Source organism: Pinus tabuliformis, chromosome J, assembly GCF_031772625.1.
Source record: "Pinus tabuliformis cultivar Carrire ecotype Pingquan chromosome J, CPIR1, whole genome shotgun sequence".
In the NCBI taxonomy this organism is placed as follows: domain Eukaryota; kingdom Viridiplantae; phylum Streptophyta; class Pinopsida; order Pinales; family Pinaceae; genus Pinus; species Pinus tabuliformis.
Window position 1 is genome coordinate 1,533,533,080 of NC_142295.1, and position 23,727 is coordinate 1,533,556,806.

Here is a 23,727-nt window from a genome sequence, read left to right on the forward strand (position 1 = left end):
ATAATTTTCGAATTCAATTTGAAGCGTAAACAAACAAGTATGTCTAAAATGAAAAGACGCTTTACAGGTACTTGTTTCAACACTAAAAATATATGAATTCAAACCATAAAGTGAAAAACAAACAAACTCAAACAGCCATGAACAGTAATAAAACTAGCTCATAAGATCACAAAGACACTTTTACAGTTCAGGATCTAAGAGGCCACAGCTATACTGGTTCGCTTTTCACAATGGGAAACTGTAACTGAAACAAGAAATACTGAAAGAACATTCACAGTTTCATCACACAACTGAGGCGGAATAATGTCAAGGAGAAGTGGTTTACAGCAAGTACAATGACCAGCAAGCAATCAGCAAAAATCAGTGAAAACAAGGCCAAGACACAAAGGGAAAGCTGAGCAAGACAATGGCTAACTGGACCAGCGCAGGTTCTAGTCTGCCAGTTTGACTCTCAGCGCAGTTCCCGAAGGGAGCACCTGCGCTGTAATGCAGACTGCCTATGGACAGCCTGCACTGACTCACGAGAGTTGCGTCTACAAAGAATTCCGGGTCATAAAAAGCTCAAAAATGCACTGTTTTTGCTGAAATAAAAAGCTATAGGTCAAGTACAAGCTAAGGTATGATCAAGAGGATGAAGATCTATCACAAAGAGTAAAGAGTCTTTTGTAGATAAGCTCTTCAAATCTTGAATTTGCTCAGCAAATGAGCAAGAGTAGCAGTCCCTCTACTTCGCTTTTGATATAGTCAAAAGCTTTTCGATTTGGTACTCTTTTCTTCAAGAAATGAATAGCAAAATACTACAAACACCAACAAGATACTGGGTTCCCCAGTGGAGTCGCCAGTTTGTTGTGGGGAAAAGTATCCGATGCAGATGACCCTATCCCTACTCTAAAGGTGACAGTCTTTAGCAACAACTGAAAGTAAAGCTTTGATGTTTTCCTTTATGAAAGTACAGAGAGAAAGAAGAAATGATTAACCAACCTGGTGTCCTTCGCTTAGTCGATCTTGATCCTCTCTCTTTGTCTCTTGTTCCCAGCTCCTTGCTCTCTTTGTCTCTTGTTCCCAGCTCCTTGCTCTCTTTGCCGGTCCAGCTACACACAGATCCTGCACAAAACAAGAGAGGAAACTACAAGATACATGTACTCATAACTGATGCATGGATTAGAGTGAATCAAATATACATGTAAATACAATACATCAATGCAATACAAGTATATAGGAGAACATGCAAAACTTTATTGATAGAAGTAACAGGGTTCTGAGAAGGTTACAACCAATGATGGCTCCAATCCAGCAGCACCTCCCCAGCAGCAAGAACTCTCCTCTTCACCTCTAGTAAAACAATCACCCAATAGCTCTAACTGTAATCCAACAGCACCTCCTTGCTTTACACAAAATTCCAGCCTCCTTAGACCTCATAGAAGAGCTCTATATATAGGAGAGAAGAAGAGTAAAGACCCTAACTCGAGCGTTTGAGAAGATTTGAAGGGAGATGAAGGAATTTGGTTGAAGTTTGATTGCAGACAGCTGAACGGGTCGCGCAGGCTCCCCAACGGGTCGCGCACAGCCCAACGGGTCGCGCCCGTATTAAATTTACACTGCTGGAGCACCCTGGACGGGTCGTGCACCGCCCAACAGGTCGCGCACAGGCTTGAACGGGTCGCGCACCTGCTAACTGCCCGAAATCACTGTGTTTTTGCCTCTTTCGCCTATCACTCTCTCACAATCTCTCTTGCAAGCTTGAAATGCACAATGAGAGTGAAAGGAGGGAATATTACCTTTTATAATCTTCATTTGAAAAAATTTCATCCATAAACCCACTTTATAAAGTCTATTTTGACACTTTTTAAAACACTGGTTTTCTTGGTTTCCTTTATCCTGAAGTTGACTTTTTGAGTGCTTTGACTTGCTTCTTCTTGCAGGTAGATCATCTGAAGGACTGTGGCAAGGGGACCAGGGTTGTTGCTGCCTTTTGAAGACTTTTTGGAAATTCATTCTTTTTACAAAATTTATCATGACCTTAGCTTTAAAAACAGAGTTTTTAAATCCAAGGTTAGAAATGAACTGTACATGATGAAAATATCAAAGAAACATGTTTACCATCCTCCCTCTGGCTTGCTGGTCACTCAAGGACTTTCAGAGACATGACCTTGCAGAGACAAATGACCAAAACCCTAGACCTAGAATTCTGACATTAAGACACATCAAGACAAGCTTGAAAAACTCAATGACTGATATGACCTGATCCAGCAAAGCCAAGAGGGGTATGAATAGACCAGCTCCTCCATCAGGGTTATGGCATGCCTAACGGGATGCAAACTTTGACACTGATGAGACACCTACTAATGCAAATGCAAAGAGCATTGATCACTGATGGAGGGCTTTCAAGACCGACACTAACATTGGCTCCAATGGGGATGGTAGCTCCTTGGAGGTGCCAAGAACCTCAGACCTCTGGGAGAGCAAACCAGTGCTTGCAACCATTGGGCGATGGAGTCATTATTTCGGAAAACGACACGAGACTTTGACTCATTTATTGAATGAAAACTGACTGAAACGTAACTGAAACTTGACTCAAACCGACTCGATGGAAAACTGAAATAACTTGAAAAAACTCACTCAACAGACCAAACACAAATGACTCAGGACCGACTTAAAACAAAACTTTACAAAGCTTTTGGAGAAACGGCAGCAATCCATCAAGATTTGGAATCATGATGACAACCACCTGCATACTAATGAAATATGTACAATCATGTATAATGAGCTTTCCAATGTAACCAATCCAGCAGATGGCTACATACCAAATTTCTGCTCTCGCTTATCTCGAGCAGGCGAAACGATGAACCTGTAGGCAACTCAAAATAACCACTGAAACCAAAGCTTATGATAATGAACCAGGCAACATTTATCTTTTCTAATGCTTGCAGAAGAACACCAAAGGGATCTTGATAATCCTGAAGCACTACCTTGTTTGGAGATCCAGCTGCAAAAATATAATTACTCGCTTCATTCTGATCTGAAAGAACAGTGGGTTGCTGATTGATAGGAAGGCACAGGGAAGTATATGATTCTGCCATATGAGTGTTGGCTGTAAATTCCTTGACCGTGAGAAATTTTGACATATTGTCTCTCTCAAGCTTATATTCCTCAATTTCATGTTCTAGGTCATTCTTAAACAAAAAACAATCCTCAAGATCATCAAACATGACAGCCTCATCATCTTCATGAAAGAAAATATTATCTATTTGCTGATCTATAAAACTAATTACAAGACTGTCATCATTTTCAAAAGAGGAAGAAGTTTCACCAACACTTTCGTGACCATGTGTGCACTGCAAATCTGCTTTAGCTTGAGTTGTAGCATGACCTTTCAAGAGCTGATCTATCTCCTCTTCAGACAAAGGAGACAATGGCTTTGGTTTTCTTCTGCTCAAACAAGGCTTGTCTTCTTGAAATAACATTTCAAAACATGAAAAATCTGAATGACAGTCCTGATCTTCTGAAACTTGGAAACATTGTTGATCATCTTCATATGACATGGCAATCAAACTATCCAAATTATGATTGAAAGAAGATTTTTCACTTACTTGAACAAAGATCTCATCTTGATGTTCATGAGCTGGCTGAATTACCTCCTCATGCAGGCTCTGTTCTGATGGCATAAGGACATTTGGATCAAGAACTTTGTCCATGATCTCAACAACAAAACTCTCCTTTTCAGGATTCGGCACAAGGTATTCTTGGTCACCATGATCTGAATTTTGTTCTGAAATAGCTGAGTTGACTGCATTACATTCTAAAATTGAATCTTGGCTACCTTGCACGCTGTCTTCTTCTGTGGGCAGATCTGAAACAAGCTCTTCTCTTTCATCAATTACAGCCATATGGCCATCTTCAACCTGCTGATCTTGACAAGTATCTTCTAATATTTCTATGTGCTGCTGAAACGGCTTTTCATACAGGGCTTCCATGATCTCTTCATCCATGAAATTATCATCTTCATAAAACTTCTCAAGGCTTTCAATAAAACTATAGGCATGCTTGCAGCAGTCTTGAACTAAATTTAATGATGGATAAGAGTCCTTATATCTTTCAATGAACATAGCATGAAAATCCTTTAAACAGTAAATACAAGCAGGCGGCAAACTTTCATACCATGATTGAGCTTTACCTTCCAGAGTGGCCAAGAATATCTTCATCAAGCAATCTTCAGGAAAATCGACCTTGAATTTGCGAATATGCATGTGAAATCTAACCAGATGTAGAGCAGTATCCTTCTTACCATCATCATTAAATATAGGCAGATTCCTTGACCAATCTACCTTTGGAATTTTATTTGGAAAACCAGGGATGTGATCTCGGCTCAAGGGAGCATATCTTCTTGCGATCCGATCCATCTTGAAACTCTCACAGCTACTGATCTCTCTGCAGTGAAGTCACCATGAAGCATTGATCTCTGCAGTTTTCAGTGAAGGAGTCACCAGTGAATGATTTCAGCCTTTCAAGTGTCTGATCGTTGTCCACTATCAACAATCAGATCTGAACTTGATACATGTACTGGGGTAAAATGCAAATGAAGTGGCCGTATTCACAAGATCACGGAGATTGACTGAAGCAGCGTTTATCTACTAACGCTGATGTAAAACAAGAGCGTTTTCGAAGGCTACCTGGCGTAACTTCAGGCTCCGTCTAAGACTTATGAAACAAACACATCAATGAGCAAAGGTTTAGATGTTCTCCCCAGTATGGTCTCTAGTATGTTAGCGCTTGAAATTTCACCTCAGGCTGAAAAGGCAAACCTCAAAGCTACATCAAACCATTCAGCCTCGTAGCTAGCCCTACGGGGTAGGAGAAGGCTCTCTCCGGTCAATCTCGGTAGATCTTCAATGGGATGAGATGACCAACAAGGTAACACTGATATTAGGCTAGTAAACTGATTAAAAAGGTTGATTTGGGGTTTTTTGGGTTTTTTGGTGGCAAATTGAGGAATTGCAATTTTGGATACGGGGATTGGACACAGTTTCTGCAGGGGGTTCCTTGGGGCAAGGTAGGAACCTGTATTGATGTCTTTAGCTGAAAGGGATGATTAAGAAGAAAGATGAGAGAGCTAAAGAGAGCAAACAATGGATTTGAATTCTCTTTAGACAGCAGAAAACATAGAAATTAAACAAATTTAAAAGCAGAGCATGGCTAGCATGAATTCTAACTTTATCACTTCATTTGTTTAATATGCAGCAGTATAGAAAGGAAATGAATCACATAAAAAAGCTTACAATAACATGTAGAAACACACCATCAACACATGAGTCCACAAGAATCCCAATGATGACTGCAAAACCCTGGTCTTCCTTAGCCAAAAATTGCAGAGATACAAGTGAAATATACAATGATAGCTCCTCCCTCAAGAGTCCAACCATGAAAATGAGAAAAAGAGTGCATAATATAGATGATCTAACCTCTTTCCCCACCTCTAGGGGTCGAGCTCCCCTTTCTAGGAGCTGTTTCAACTACTTCTAAACTGAGCACTAGATAATAGGCAGTCATAACAACTTGCCTCTATAAGCTAGGAAACCTATCCATACATTAAATATTTACCATTTACATTCAAGAAACTTCTAGAAGAGTTAAAGAAGAGTAAAAGTGTCTTTGAGTCATGATAGTTACATAAAAATCCATCATCTAGAACCCCAAAAAGTCAAACTAGGTGAAAACAGTGATTTTCTAGCCGAACTGGTAAAATCTGGCACAAATTCCTCAACGGGTCGCGCACACTTCCTCAACGGGTTGCGCACTTTGGAGCCCTGTTTGGAGGCTTTCCCGGTGTCAGAATGAGGTGCAGGATAGCTCGTTGGAAAGGTCTCTGAGTCTAATTTCCAACCCAACCAGTATTTTTGGATTTGGAGGTCATTTTCTCAGTCAAAAGTCAATTCTCCCAAGACTACTTCTGCAACTCAAAAAAGGGGCAGAAAGTCAAATTTTGCCTGTATTTTGACCTTCTGGAGGCCCAAATCCCCATAAAAACTCAAATCCATCCATAGGCATGTGTAAATTTGCATGAAAAATCCAAAAATCTTGAGTTTTTGCAAAACGGAGCTACGATGACAAAGGGTCTCACCGGGGGTGAGACTCGTTGAGAAGCCAAAACCTGTAAATTTCCCAAAAATACCAAAATTACCCAAAATTTTTGGGATTTGTGCTGTAGATGATGCTAGTGAGTGCCATGATCCTTGAGGGATGCCTCAGCCAAGATACGGAGTGGATTTGGCCTTTTTCTCCGTTTTAGTGCCTCGGTCAACCTCCTTTGGAACATTTTCATTTTTTCCTTGCAAACATGCATCCTCGCCCAATAGTGATTCTTCATGTTCCTTAGCAGCTTTTTCTCTTGGTTGGCCTTAGCCAACAGCCTCTCCAAGTGAGCATTCTCCTGAATGAGCAAAGACTCCCGGTTAGCAGGCAATGGATCACCGGGCCTCCTATGGTTTAGGACTCGGTCTCCGCTGCAAAACATCATTCTCGGCCCTAAGCTGCTGAATGATCTCCTTTGCCTCTTGGCTAGGAGAACTAACCTCGAGATCAATCACTGGATCCTCATGAATCATGGGCTCTTTGCCCCTCTGCAATACCTGTGCTGGCGAAGAAAACGAGGCCCCTTCCACCTGATGTGGAGATAACACTCGCTGAGCTGATGATGAAGGCGAGACCCCTTCCACCTGCTGTGGAGATAATACTCGCCTAGCTGCTGCAAACAAAGCCCTTGGGCCTTTCTGATAGGTGACCAAAGGAGTGGAGCTGACATGTCGGGTGATGGGAGCATCAGGCTGCTGAGATGGTCCACCCTCCTCATGAATGGCCTCCTGATGTGGCTGAGGTGGCACTGTGAAAAATTCACGGGCGATGAACTCCTCCCATGAGATGCCCTGCTGAGTCAACTGATGTGAGACTATGAGCTGAATCAAACCATAATGGCAAAGGCTCCTGTACTGCTGAGCCGGGGTCTTCCTCTGCAACATGGGCACCATCCTCTGAATGTTATGAAACAGGAAGACCGGGAGGTTCATCATCCTCACTCGGGTGAAATGCATCAACAGGCGAATGTGATATGAATACACCTGTGAAAATCTGCCCTCACATGTAAAATAATGCATGATAAGTCTCATGAGGGGAGCATACTCGCTCTGGAGAAATCTGAATGGGAAGACACCCGTCAATAGTCTCACAAATGATGGCCGGACATAGGGCTCAAAGTGAACAAAATCAAGTAATCTGTGCTTAGGCCACACCTCACCCACATTTGGTATCCCTGTAGCCTGTGAGATCACCTCAGGTGTCAATGTGAAGTTCACCCCTGCAAGAGTGGCATGTCCATCATGGAGGTGTAAGACAAACAAGCGGGCCAACTCTCTATGATGCTGAATCTAAGAGATCCTCTCACAAAACTGATAGCAAGACATGTACTAGAAGCAATTCACTGCCAAAGGATAGGCCTGTAATTCTGCCAAAGAAGTAGGCTCCTCCCGCTTATGATGTCCTCCCTTACCTCCTCTACGAGGCCTCCTCTGTTCCTCAACCTCTGTAGATGATGAATGGTCATCACTTTGCTCATAAGTTTCGGTTTCTGACATGGTTTTGGAGCAAAGTGGACAAACTGAAGGACAAATTGAACTGCTGTCTCTGCCTGCAAAAGTGCTGAACTCTATGCTGTTTCAAGGGGAAAAAAAATGAGGGGAATGTTAGGGGAGGGAACTTCTTAACGAGGAATGGGAATATATGAAAATAACAGGGAATTTCAAGGGAAACTTTACAAATTGTCATGCATATAGGAACACATTTTAACATTGGGAAATCATTTGCAAAGAACATCTCATATGGGACAAGAACATGTATGATAATGAACATGGAAGGAGCATACATGTATCAATAGGGACATAGGGACACCATACACCAAATTTACTTATAGGAGTTCATGTGTGTCATAAGGCAGATTTTTGTTTTTAAGGAGTACATGTACATTGTTTTAACATAGAGGGAAGGTTTTCATGTACAAGGGGATATCAAGGGTATGTAGGGGTTATGTACATGACTCTAGATATACAGCAACATTTATTTTCACATGACTCTTTTCTTTATTTGCAAATGTATCTTTTCTTTTTGTTCTATTCTTGCATGTGTATGGTAGAGGGAATTAGGGTTTTGTGTGCTTGGGAGAGGGGTAGGGTTTATAGTTTAGGGATGGGGAAAAAGTCTACATTTTATGTACAAATAATATGGGACAGAGATGAAAGCATGACTGTGAATGAAAGGGGAAAAGAGGGAAGGGACCAAATGGGACAAAAACACTTGAAACAGTCACAAAACCCTAGCATTTTACAAACATTAACAAGCAGCCATATAAGTCTTTTCATTAGCTTGATGTGAGGTTAGAATCATAGCATACAAGCTTATTTTCATCATCCATCTCCAAAACAATGAGTAAAGACCCTACCTCGAGCGTTTGAGAAGATTTGAAGGGAGATGAAGGAATTTGGTTGAAGTTTGATTGCAGACAGCTGAACGGGTCGCGCAGGCTCCCCAACGGGTCGCGCACAGCCCAACGGGTCGCGCCCGTATTAAATTTACACTGCTGGAGTGCCCTGGACGGGTCGCGCACCGCCCAACAGGTCGCGCACAGGCTTGAACGGGTCGCGCACCTGCTAACTGCCCGAAATCACTGTGTTTTTGCCTCTTTCGCCTATCACTCTCTCACAATCTCTCTTGCAAGCTTGAAATGCACAATGAGAGTGAAAGGAGGGAATATTACCTTTTATAATCTTCATTTGAAAAAATTTCATCCATAAACCCACTTTATAAAGTCTATTTTGACACTTTTTAAAACACTGATTTTCTTGGTTTCCTTTATCCTGAAGTTGACTTTTTGAGTGCTTTGACTTGCTTCTTCTTGCAGGTAGATCATCTGAAGGACTGTGGCAAGGGGACCAGGGTTGTTGCTGCCTTTTGAAGACTTTTTGGAAATTCATTCTTTTTACAAAATTTATCATGACCTTAGCTTTAAAAAAACAGAGTTTTTAAATCCAAGGTTAGAAATGAATTGTACATGATGAAAATATCAAAGAAACATGTTTACCATCCTCCCTCTGGCTTGCTGGTCACTCAAGGACTTTCAGAGACATGACCTTGCAGAGACAAATGACCAAAACCCTAGACCTAGAATTCTGACATTAAGGCACATCAAGACAAGCTTGAAAAACTCAATGAATGATATGACCTGATCCAGCAAAGCCAAGAGGGGTATGAATAGACCAGCTCCTGCATCAGGGTTATGGCATGCCTAACGGGATGCAAACTTTGACACTGATGAGACACCTACTAATGCAAATGCAAAGAGCATTGATCACTGATGGAGGGCTTTCAAGACCGACACTAACAGATTCCATTAGAGAATTTTGAGGATCCTGTATTTCCCCAACTAGAAAATGTTTCCTTTTTGACTTGATGTATGATGAGCCTTAGATGACTCCTTTCTTTCCTTCGATGTCCACTGAGGTTCCCAAGAGCTATATATCCTACATGTTGTCTATCATGGATTTTTTCCTTCATGATCCCTATGGTGATGTTACGAGCTCTTGTTTCAATGCTTTCATGATGCCATGATGCATATTATTATCATTGTCATATCTTATAACATAATATTTAGGAGCTTATGATAGGACCCTTTTGTGAGGGATACTATATTACTCATAGGAGAGAATTGTTACTCCTTCTTTCCTTGGCCCTTTTCTTTTGCTTCTTCCACCTTTCAGTGATATGAGCTTCAAAAATATTTCTATAGCATTGAATCTTAACTATACTTATTTTTGTCTTTGCTTGAGGACCAACCTTGCCTTCCCTTTCTGCACATGGTTGAATTCTTTTATCCTTTAATAATATAGACTTCAACTTATCTTTCTCTATCTAGCATATAGACCATAAATTGTCGGGTGAGGTAGCATTCTTTGTTCATTGATATTTGTTACCTTGCTCATCAATGATGACTACCCTATTATCATCTTTCCTGGATCTTCATTAATTTATTCCTTTATTCTTTGATACCTTTACTATTGTGTACGTCTAAGTGACCTTTTTTTTTCGATCGAGAGTATATATAGAATTTCATATATCTCTCTTTATGTCTCCTCTTCTTCTATTTAGGTATGAGAGGACTTTTGAGTGATATCATATGAATCCTATGAATCTCTTGATGGATTCAAACAATGCTTGACCTTCATAGACATTTTCATAGATATCAATGATTTCTCTTTTGTATGAGGATTATGACCATCCTCCTTATTCTACGAAATTACTTTCAATTATCTAACCAATTTATAAATCCCCTTGCAATCATGAAATCATTTAACCAAATCTGATTATAAAATTGAAATATACTTACTTGGTGTGTGAAGAGGATATCTTCACCTTGATGCTTCTTTTTCTTGAGTTACCCATCATTAATATCCTTTCATCACGAATTCCTTGGACACCTTCTAGTACCATGACATTAGTGGTCTTGACATCACCAAAACTGCTTCATGACCTTCCCAATTCATCTTTATGGTATTTTTGACTTCATCATATTGCTGACATGCCAGTGATACTTTGTTCTAATCCAAGCATCATGCTATTGAGATCATATTCATAGACAGAATTTGAGATTGTGACAAGTATATTGATATGGTACTACACTATGGTGTCTTTGTGCATTTTGCAGAGAGGCAATGTATTGAGAGCCCAAACTTGTCAATGAATAACATAACTAAATTGTGAGTGGCACTGTATATATAGACTGCCTCATCAACGAAACTGCCTTGATGTAATAACTATACTAAGACAGTGATGTATAATGGATTGTGAGAGGTATTCCTTGTATTAATTATACTATATATATATATATATATATATATATATATATATACCTGAGACTATCTTTCATGGCATGGAGAAAGTTTAGTGATCAAGAAGTGAGGATCACTAATATACTCCATCAAATTGAGCATGAGTTGAGTGCATGACTGTAATTACTGAAGTTGATACTCCATGATTGTTCTATAATTTCTTGTTGTATACTTTCTCCTTTAATCCTTTCAACTTGCTTTGATGTCCTTGAAGACATATCCTTGTATGTCTCTTTTGTTTCCCTTCATTTGACTTCAACACCTTAGCTCTGATACCATGTTGAAGAATCTGGGGTAGTTAACATTAGATAGATTATTCCATACTTGATAAAAATTTGTGAAATTCTTTTACTATTTATCTTATCTTGATCTTATTTTTATTATGAGTGTGTGTGTTTACTTCATCAAACTGATACCAAAACAAAGAGACAAGGACACAACAAGTTGGCATTCTGCTAGGGCCAAAACCTCTCCCTCTTGGAGAGGAAAACCTGCACATAATTCTTCTTATAGAGATTCTAATTGATGAACACCAAGACCATTATACTTGACCCTCTATTCCACTCCAAGACCAAGACACCAATCCTCTTCCCTTGTTACTACTGAGATCATCATCATAGATGCGTCAGGACTGCTCCTTTATTGAAATCTTTAATGAGGTTTCCACATATATGACCAACGTATGTCCTTGGCTTCACCAAGATCATGATTTTCTCATGGTTGCACCCTTAACTGAGATTATAGTCTTATGATTGTGTCTTCATTGAGATCATATTAATGAGATATTGAGGAAAAGTATCTTCCCATCATGTTTATGTCAAGATTGTTTAACATTGTAATGCCTATCCGAAAATCACAGTGATCTGAGTTTGTTGCACCATTGTACCTTGTCTAAAATTATGTTCTTCCTGCACCATTGTACCTTGTCTTAAATTATGTTCTTCCTACACCACTGTACCCATCCGAAATTCAGTCATGCACCCACCCGAAATTACAGTCCTGCACCCATACGAAATTGCAGTCCTGCACCCATCTAAAATTCAGAGGAATCCGAGTTCTTGCACCTCATACAAAATTTCAGAGATGTCTGAAATTTTGTTGTGTAGTTTTGCGGATACCCTAGCTAGGTATTTATAGTAGTTCGTCCTCCATAATTAGCCGATGTGTCCAGGTGAATCATTATGTCTTTTATATGAGCCAACATTACATTAATATACATATTTTGAGGTCGACATGATGTTCTCTTCATTGTTTTTCTTGCAGTCTTGTTCTTTGAATGATGGTTCTTGACTTGGAGTTTTGTTAGACACTATGTTGACCCATTTTCATTACATACATGCTCAAGTAGATCTCTTCAATATAATTTTGACTATTTGACTTTCCTAGACCTATGGAATGAGCAAGAAACTCATTCATATTATTTATAAAAATAATAATTATTTTTCTTGACAAGTACAAAGGTCAAAATTACATTGACAAATATCGAACCTAGTTACACTTTTCTTAAAAAATGGAAACCCCCGCCCCTCCCCCTCCATGTTCGTCACCCCATCGAGGGAATATTATTAAATTGATATTAGTATAATAATAATTTAATTCATTCTTTATAAGTAAACTAAAACAAGCTGAATATATAAAATCTTTGATATTATTAAATTAAATATATGTAAATATAATTCAAAATAAACTTAACTAGAGCAACCACATTAGTAAACGTGATTGCAATACGTCATTTTCATACACTAATTAGCATATAAAAGGTGAAAAATGATGTTGATGGGCGTACATCAACCACATTTACTAACATAGTTGTGCTAATTAATAACAGGTGTATGTGAGAAATATTAGTAGACAATGGTTGACCATGGTTGCCCATGTTTGATCATGGTTAACGATGGTTGACCATGGGCATGATGGCAATGGTTTGACCATGTTGACCATAGGTGAACATGGTTTGACAAATTTTGCCATGGTTGACAATAGTTTCGTATGATAGATTATGGTTTACCATGTTGATAATAGATGGTCGTGGTTGACCATGTTCAACCTTGGAGACCTTAATTGACCATATTCGACCATTCTAACCATGGTTGACTATGATTGGCCATGAGGAGTGGGTAAAACATGGCTTATTCAATGTTGGTTATGATTGACCAAAGACAACCATGGTTGATCATGGTTGACTAAGGTTGACCTTGGTTGACTATGGTTAAGGTTGTCTATAGTTAAACATGTGTGACAATGAGTGACATTGTTTAACCATGTATGACCATGGATGAGTTTTTTTACCATAATTTAGCTTGGTAAAACATGATTGGTTATTTTCAACATGTAGTTGACTATGGATCTACATGGTTGATTAAGGTTGTTAGTGCTTACCCATAAAACACTATAGTTGACCATGCTTGAACATGATGCCCATGTTGACCATGGTTGACCAAGTTCAATGATGTTTCCCATCACTTTGCGACATACTTGTCTAGGATAGATTATGACTAATAATGGTTGACCAAAGTTGACCATGATTATTCATGTTTGATCATCGTTAACAATGGTTGACCATGGTTAACTCTAGTTGGGCATGATGACCATGGTTTGACCATGTTAACCACAAGTGATCATGGTTTGACAAATTTGGACATGATCAATCATAGTTTCCTATAATAGATTATTGTTTCCCTTGTTGACAATGGATGACCATTGTCGACCATGTTCAATCATGGAGAACTTGGTTGACCATGTTTTGCCATTCTAACCATGGTTGTCCACGGTTTACTATACCAAAGTTCACTATGGTTGGCTATGGTTTTAAACTTAAGTAACAATAAGTGACAATGTATAACCATACCTAAATTTGTTTACATTAAAATTAGCCAAACATTATTAATAATGATCCACATATGACTAACTAATTAATTAAATTTCACCTATTCTACTTCTACATTCATTAATATTTTTAGTGAAACGATTTTTTTTAAGTTGAACCCCAAATCAACTCCCAACCATTATTAACATATAATTCTCCAAAATTATATATATTCTTTGTTTTGTATTGTCAAATTCTCCAAAATTCTATATATCCTTTGTTTTGTATTCTCTCATAATGACATTTGTATTCTTTCATACTCACACAAACTTGTTTGACTATTGTTTACTTAATGTGGGAATTTATTTTTAATTTAAAAAATTTAAGGTAAAAGTAATTTTTGTAACAAAACGGAACAAGTATACAAAAAACACACTTTTTATATCTTTTCATTGAAGTCTTGTGAGTGTTTTTCCAATTTTTAAATGGAAATTAGATTTGCAAGTTTGTGTGGCAAAATTTGCCGTAGTGAACAAAAATTTAAAAAGCATTAAAAAGTCTATTAAATAAAAAATTGCAAAACACCAACCTCTCATTCCCTAATTTTGTTTTCCTCACCAAATGTAAGTGTTGTTTATTATATTATAAGACCACTCCTTAACTAACGGCCCTGATTTGGAATTCAGTTTTGTACTGAAACCATATTCAAAATATATGGTTTAAGGGTAATTTTTGGTGGGGAAATTATTGAAACAATGGTTCAAATTTTATTGAGTATATGATCTATTATGATCTCAGTTTAAGAAGTAGATTCTTTTTATCTATAAGATCTGGTATATATGGCTTGTATGTTACACACCTCTTGCTAAATCATAAGATCTGGGATATCTTTCTTGCACATTATTCACTTCTTGCTAAATCATAAGATCTAGGGTATCTTGCTTGTAGGTTACTAGGTATGCCAAGAGGTTTGATGTTGAGCCTCGACAAGATTACTCCAAGGAGTTGCTCTTTCTAAATCATAAGATCTGGTATATCTAGCTTGCAGGTTACTCAACTCTTGCTAAATCATGAGATCTAGTAATCTGCTTGCAGGTTGTTGGGTATAACACAAGGTTTGATGTTTTGCCTCGCCCAGATTAGAAGATCTGGTATATTTGGATTGCAGGTTGCTGGGTATGCCAAGAGGTTACTCATCTCTTACTAAATCATAAGATCTCATAATCTGGATTTTGTTGGGTATAACGTGAGGTTTGCCCAGATTAGAAGATCTGGTATATTTGGCTTGCAGGTTGTTAGGTATGCCAAAAGGTTTGATGTTGGGCCTGGCCTAGATTAGTCCAAGGAGTTGCTCTTGCTAAATCATAAGATTTGGTATATTTGACTTGCAGGTTACTTACCTCTTGCTAAATAATAAGATCTAGTATATTTGGGTTGATGGGTATGCCACTAGGTTTGATGCTAGGCCTTGCCCAAATTAATCCAAAAAATTATTGATTTCATCATAATTTAAAAAAATAAATTATAAATAGAAATATTCCAAATATAAAGGCAAAAATAAATTCGAAGTGTTTTTATTCCCATCCTATTTCATGCACAAATTACATAAACATGCATAATGAAAGGATCAACAAGAGAGTGAGCTAAGCCATTCTTCTTCCCCAACCCTGAATTGCTCGCACAGACCTATGAAAATAAAAGGTATGGATCATATCCATGGCCGCCTTTTCTAACCACTTTTCAACCTCCGCCATGAAGGATGACTTAATCTGATAACAAGAACATAGAATTCATTCACATCCAGAGCCATATTGCCTTCTTCAATCATCACCTAGAGATCTTCATCGTTCATGGATTCAAAGCCCAACACCACAGATTTCTTCTTGAGACTGTCGCAGGTGATGACGCCTCTCTTTGCGTTCACCACGAGACGGAAGCCATTGTAGAGTTCGTCCATTAGTCCCTCTTCCCCTAAATTCTCTGCCATCACCGGTAAGTGGTCCTCCTCGAACTCCACACTGGTTTCTTCTTCTCTTACTCTTGCCATCGTTGGTTCCCTTAAAAACAATGTGTAAATTACAGAGAAAATGAAATACGATGTGACCTCCACAAGAAGAGACAGTCGTCGAAGAGCATAGAATGAATTCTAAATAGGGAAGGGATATTTTATAAGGAGTTGTTTTTAGTGTGGTTTTTTGGATTTTTTGGCGTTGGAATCTTGCAGAAAAAATTGATATGAAATTTTGATTTGTGTTATTTAAACTAGTTTTTTTATTGTATATATGGATTCAGCACCCTGAAAAACTCCTAGTGCACTTCGATTGTGTAGGGGTTACCCATGATTTCAATAAATTCCTACCAAATTTTAAAGAAATTAGACCGGAAAAACCCACCAGAAAAACTTCCAAAAAATCACACTAAAGACAATTGCATTTTATAATAGTGGAACTGTCTGTAATGGATGAATCATGATTATGGAAGCTTCAAATAAATTGTTGCACATTGTTGCATATGGATATGGATATATGGATAAAGTACATGTCACTGTTTTTATGTGATTTGTGGGTGCGATAAATGGTATTCATTAATTGAGCCCAAGAAATATGGTAGGGCCCGCATCCTAGTTCACCGAGGTTCGAGCGACGTTTTGCTCATGTTGGCAAGAGGTCGTTGAAGAGCGTTATTGCATGAAGATCTAGAGGTTTGTTAAAAATTTATATATTACAGAGAAACACATAAAATATATTTCATAAATACAAATACAGAAAACACATAAAATAAGAGAGACACAGATATACGTGGTTCACCCAATTTGGGCTATGTCCATGGAGAAATAGCTAGTCCTTCCTTTTATATTATCCAGCAAAATGAAGAGATACAACCTACAGCAGATCTGTTGTAATTCCCTCTTTGCTCTCACACAATCTCCTCTCTTTCTCGCTTAGAATACATATCTACATAGACACAATACAATTCCCTCATATATAGTGAGGGGTTACCTTTTAGGGAAAAAAAACCCTAAACTAAACATAGCTTCTATCGTTAGATCTTTGCTAATGAATGGCCCAGATTGACTATGAAATTACAACATTTTACAAGGAAATTTTACATATATTTTTAGCTTTGGGGCACTGCCCCCGATCCCCTATCGGGGGGGGAGGGCTTCAAATAATCATCGTCACCCCCCCTAGACCCCCCTGGCGGCGTACATTTTATGGGCGCCATTGCCACCACATTATGAACTGGGGTCCAATGTGGTGATACCTCTAAATAAAGAAGATAATTAGGCTTCACATCCAACAAGGTTCGTGTACGGGTTCATGTAAGAGTTCATGTATTCATCACAGAAGACGTAGAAATTGCACTATAAGCTTCATTTTCTCCTTCGGAGGAAGTCGTTGCTTCAAAATTGGTATCAGAGCCAGTAACGTCCGGTTTGTACGAGTATTTATCTTTCAAAATCTCTCAAAATATAACATGGAACCAGGAAGAAAATGTGTTTCATTCAAAGAACTTCAGAAAGAAGAAACACAAGAAAATAATTTTGATATGGCAAACCTGTTTCATAATGCATCATCTTCAATGGTTAACTCTGCAGAAATAGAGTTAATAGAAAGTCAGCCATCATCCTGATGGGCTCTCCCTTCCATAAGCCCATCAGAAGTTTATGGTGATTTATCTGTGTTTCATTTGAAAGTTATAACTAGAGTCACTGTTAAACAATGTGTCTCTCAGATCCAAGAAAATGTTGAATCCATTCAAATCATTTCCCTTTTAGATCTAAAAATCTTCAGGAAGAAGCTCGAAGACATGGTACTTCTTGGTTGTATCCAGGTGGTCATAAATTCTTTGACACACAAAGGGCTTAATACATATGTGTTGGCTACTATCAGAGATCTCACACATAACAGGTATAGTGATTCATTAATTGGTGGTATCATGGCTCCTTTATCAAATGGTCCTGTATGGTTTGATTGCCACCCAAATTTCTTACAATATGTGTATGATTAACACATTAAGGACATCCTCCAATTGCAAATCAAAACTAGTGGTTTTGATATGAAAAGAAAAAGGAAAAACATTGCAATACATACTAGAGGGTGTTTCAGGAAAACCAATACATTATATCCAGCCATTCTGCATACACCCAGTCAAGAGTCAAAATCCAGCACCCTGGTAATCACTGATGCTCACAATCAAAAAATTGAGCATCAGACCATCAAATGGGAAGATCTCAGCTTTCCTGAAAGTTGGGTAGTAGATCTACCTCAGTCGCCCAAAGTTCAAAGTATCACGACTGCTCAAATACAAGAAAGACCATCTAAAGCTACTTTGTCCTTCCCTAGAAGATCTAATTTGGATTGCAAACGAATACAAGAATCATGTCAAGCCACAAAATACCATATAAACTCACATCATATCTCATGTCATCCATCTACTTCAACATTTGTAAATACTCCATCTTTAAGCTGCTCACATGTTGATTTATTTGAACTTTCTCAGTTATTACATTTTTCCACTCTCGAAGTAAAATGTCTTGTCTGCCAAACAATAGTTTTCTTACAATCTCTCGCAGAGCTTGTTCTCCACAAAAACCATAATCCTAGGACTGGTGAAGCTCCTCCTACCACTTCTGCAAATTCTTGCCCAAATCCTAAATGTGCAAATATACCATTTCCTCATGATACTATCATGATGATACATGAGTTACCGTCTCTTGAAAATGAGATTCACGTCTTACTGAAATGTTTAGTAAGATGTGTCCTCGTGGTACTCAACGATATGGTTTAGGATATCTTGAACAACTTGATAGTATAATTCCTTTGTCAAGATTCCAAAACTTTGTTCCTTCAGACTACTAAAAGCCATCAAAATCAGAGATGTATAATTTTTTCTCTCTTATGGATGGATGCCCAAAGAATAGAATTCATGCCAAATGGATGAAAAATATGCTAAATTGGGATTTGCATACTCACCCTGAGGCCCAAGAATTTGGTCTTAGTACAACTGCTCAAGAGAAAAATACACTTTCCCTACAATGGAAAAGATTTATGGATAGCACAAACTCATGGATCTCCTTTTATACCTGGAGAAAATTAGGAGACCAAACAAAAGTACAAATGGCAGATGCAGAATCATCATCTACACAGAAACATTCCTAGACAGCCTGTGATGGAAGAAAACTAGAAACTAGCAGTACTTTCCCTCCATTCAAGGGAATTGTGCTAGGAGAAGTAGCAAACACTGCCAAAGCCATTCCTTTAGTGTCAAAAGATGACTCAGCCCTAGGAATAGATGGAAGGATACAAAAATCCAGTGAACAAATCAACTGGACAAACTTTGCAATTAAAGGGCTTGAAATGAATATGGAAAAAACCACTGAGCAAAAGGAATGCTTTGATACTATACAAGTTGTTGTAAATAATGTAAATAAGAACTTGAATGATATGAATTTTTCAGTTTCAGTTTTGAAAGGATTTGTCAAAGAATCTTCAGCACAGATAAAAGAGATGGATAAAAGAATGGATTCGAGACTCAAATCCACTCAAGATCTCATAGGAGAACTTTCTGAGCATTTTGACAAGCTCACTATAACTCCAAAAGATAAAAACATCCCCACTTCCATGTTGTTTAGCCATCATGTGCCCATCCAACATGTAAAGAAATCTATAGAGAAATTCCCTCTTTTCTTCCCCAAAGAAACACCTAAAGAACAAGTTGAGTCTCCTAAAAATTCTATTTATTCATTCCCAAAAGACATATCCAAAGAAGAAAAACCTCACTCCTCGAGTTGCCATCTTTTTCCCATATATGAACCATTGTCTAGTCAATACACCAGATATCCAGCTCTTAATCTCAGTGGAAAAGGAAAACTTCCTGAGACATATACTTTCCAGTCTATCTCCTACAAAGAATGGAATATAGATGGACTAAGTGCTAGTCAAATCAGGAAAATGATTGATCAGATGTATATTGAATACAAACTGATGTGTATGAGGGGAAAGTTTGAAGTTGAATCATGTAAAACCCTCATACAATGTTTCACAAGCACCTTACAGAGATGGTGGGAAGTAGAGTCTTCTCCTACTCTAATTGATAAAATGGAAGCAAAAGTAGTCAAAGATGAAGAAGGAGATATATTCCATAAAGAGGATGGAGATCCTAAAATAACATGATAGGAGCTTTAACCTCATTCATCCTTGAACATTGGTGTGGGGCAACTGTTGAAATTGCAAATAAACATGAAATGATTCTAATGAATCTAAAATGAAAAAAAATGTCACAATATGAAGACTTTCATAGGGATTGGACTCAAAGAATTTATGAGGTTAAAGACATCCAAAATGCCTTATGGAAACAAGTCTACTTAGCAGCACTTCCATCTAAATTTGTAGAATATATCCAAAGGCAAGAAATTTTCCAAACATCTTTTGAGACATATACATGGGGAGAAATATATTGTAACATCGCAAAAGAATTGTTAGGCTTATGTACTAGCATGAAGGTAAATAAGTCTCTATAGAAATTATCTAGACTACTTGACAATAAGTCTATCTACAACAAATATGGATTATCAATTGATGATCCTATTGTACAGAAAAGAAAGATCAGAAAAAATTTGAAGAAAAGACAAAAACAGCCAACCAGAAATCTCCGTGAGAAAACAAGAAAACATCCCAGAAAAGGGTATTACAGGACCATGCCCAACACACATTATTTTGCGCCAAAGGATATTCACCTCAAATCGCAGAGGCAACAAATGATCACTTGTTGGCTATGTGGAGAAAGCGGGCATACAACAAATAAGTGTCCTAAGGGAAAAGAATCCAGAGCAAATAGAGGCAGGAAGTCACAAGAACAATTCCTCAGAAGAACTCAGAGATAGGTAAGAAGACCACTAGTTCAATTCAAAGAGGAAGTACATTTGATGAAACAAGACTGTTGTAGTTCACCAGAATCAACTGAGTCTAGCAATTCATACCCAAATTATAGTGATGAACATATAAACATGCATATACAACAGTGTGATTGCACATATACTGACGAATGTCATTGCAGCCTCTCTGAAACTGAATCAGATTTTGATTTAGAAGAACAAGATGAAAAAACTACACAGAAAGAAAAGGTGTGTATGGAACATACCATAGATGATGATGAATCTAAAGTGTTGTCAAGCATCAAGATGCTTGCAAAAGGAGAACTAAAAGAAAAACTCCTAGAAACATTCTTGCAAACCATGCAAAAGGCACTAGTAGTTCTTCAAAAGGTACCATCTCTAAAGCTTTGTTTGTGGATGCCTCTTATGAAAAGAATACAAAGTCTTTTCAAAGAAATCAACAACATACAAAGTCTAGATCCTTGACCCTAGGGGAAGTTAGCCATGAAATTCATCATCTAAAGAAAGAAATTGTTGAGCTCAAAACAAAAATAGAAAAAATAGAAAAAGAAAAAGAAACGGAGCAAGGAGATTATTAGATAAATCCCAATGTAGAGATTTTCGAAGGGAAACAACATGAGAATTTGGGATTTGGGAATATGAAAATAATGACCATACAGTATCAACAACATCATGTGTTGTTAAAAATAGATATCCAAGGAGAAATATTCACAATGAGAACATTAATAGACTCAGGAGCAGATATTAATGTTTTGAATAAAAAGTTAATCCCTGCAAAATTTTGGACACAGGCAAGTTACTGGAGTAGGAACACAAGAATTCAAATATGAAGTTCCTAAAGCCACAATATGTTTCTCAAATTACTGTATGAATGTAAAATTTGCAGTCGGCAATATTCCCATAGATTGTATCCTAGGAAATGTTTTCCTAGCTGCTGTTGAGCCACATGGGTCAGCCAGATTACTAGATGGTAAGGCTGGTTATTTCATATATGTCCCCAACCATAAAGGATTTTTGCAGACTATTACTCTGCCATTTATCTCAACGCCCAGGATCTCTACAATGGTCCAAACCATGCAAGAAGTAAGTCTGACAGCACAAAAGATAGAATAAATGAAGGATTTCTAAAATTCCTTTAAGATAAAAGAAAAAATCCAATCCCTCAAATTGAAACACAGGATTTCAGATCTAAAAGAATATATTGAAAGACAATGTTGTTTAGAAAACCCAAATGCTTTCTGTCACAAGAAGCAACACACAGTCAAATTACCCTTCAAAGAAGACTATGCAGGAAAGCCTTGCAAAAGTCGGGCAATTCCTATGAACAGAGAATATCAAGTATTATGACAAAAAGAGATTGCAGATATTTCAAAAAGAGGGTTAATCAGGGAATCTAGCAGTCCTTGAAAATGCTATGGATTTTATGTCAACAAACACTCATAACACATTAGAGGGGTCCCCAGATTGGTCATAAATTATAAACCTATTAATACTATCCTAGCCGACAACACATATCCAATCCCCCACAAAAGAAATTTGATAAGTAGGATACCGGGTGCCAAAATCTTCTCCAAGTTCGACATGAAATCTGGTTTTTGGCAAGTTGTCATATAAGAAGAAGATAGGTTAAAAACTACTTTTATTATTCCTACTGGACACTATGAATGTGTTGTAGCGACTACAACCACCCTCCAAAATTTTTCCTTAGCCTATTTTTTAGCCTCCCTACTAACCTTAAGCAGCACTTTGTCTTGCTTTGTCAAGTACTCAAGCTTCAATTGTTTTCCTCGCACAAAGGTAGCTTGTCAATCACAGTTGATCCATTCCCCTCATAGGCTGCTCACCCAAACTTGGTCCAACTGGAGGCTGAGAAACTTCCCCTTGAAAATTGCACATTTTTGGAGGGCGACCAACCTTCCCTCCAGGAATTTTTCAATCCTCTCTGACAGCTTGTTGGGTTCTAGGATTGTGCAATCCTACCTACCAACCCTCCCAGCAATATTTGCACAAATTTTCCCAACAGCAGGTTGTTCAGCCCAAGATTTGCGCAAATCTGGGCAATAGTCAGCTGCTCTTCCCAGAAATTGCGCAAATCTCCTGGATAACCAGCCCAGCGCCCAGCGAGAAATACTCATTTTTCTCCAGTAATCGAGTAGTCTCTTGCATGTGCAACTGAGTTGACCAGTTCCCTCCGGGACTGAGAAAAGTAGACTTGCATGCATGAGCTACTTCTCCCAAGGCAACATGCAAAGGCATCCCTTGTTTCAGGGATCTATGTTTAGCATTTGGAGGTTACATGCAAGGAGCAATTCTGAAACCTCCCACCAAGTGTCGCTTCCCCTAAATTCGTGGCATGCACGTCATAACCTCGATGTTATCAAAACTCATCAACTGGATGCTACAGAGCTCATTCCTCACATCAACCTTGCAGCTCTGACATCCCATGTCACATCTAGGAGAAGTCGGCATATTCATCTTAGTTGTTTTGGGGTAAGCCTGCTTCCCATGCCTTGTGCTGCATTTCTATCGTTTTTTGTGTTTTCCCTTGTAGGAGTATTGTTTGCTTGATTTCTTTGAGCACTTGTTGTCGTTTACATATATACTAGCTTGTCCTAGCTCTATTTTAGTTTTTATTGTTATCTCACTATTGTCGCATGCATGAAACTGTTTTGCATGGATGTTCACCCAACCGGCATACTGCCTCACCTACATGCATGTTGATCTATTTTTTAAATATTTCATTCATGTTTTGCATGCACTTTCAATATCTTTTTCTATCACTTCGTGTCGCCATGCATTCACTGACTTACTTGATTTCAGTCACTCGTCGGCAAGTCGGGCCAACCTTGGCCTGGGCTCTGCCTTCACCAAGGCTGCATTGCACAATTTGGGAAAGGAAGGCTCACCTTCCTCTCCAGATTTTCACATTCCTTCCTGGAACTAGCCTCCAGGAATTTTTTGTGCATTTCTAGAGGACAGCGGCTTCTTGGCCCAAGAAATTGCGCAGAACTGTCCCTAGGACAGCAGTCCTTCCTAGCTGGAATTGCGCATTGCACAATCCAAGTAGCCAGCAGCCAGATTGGACTTTGCATTGT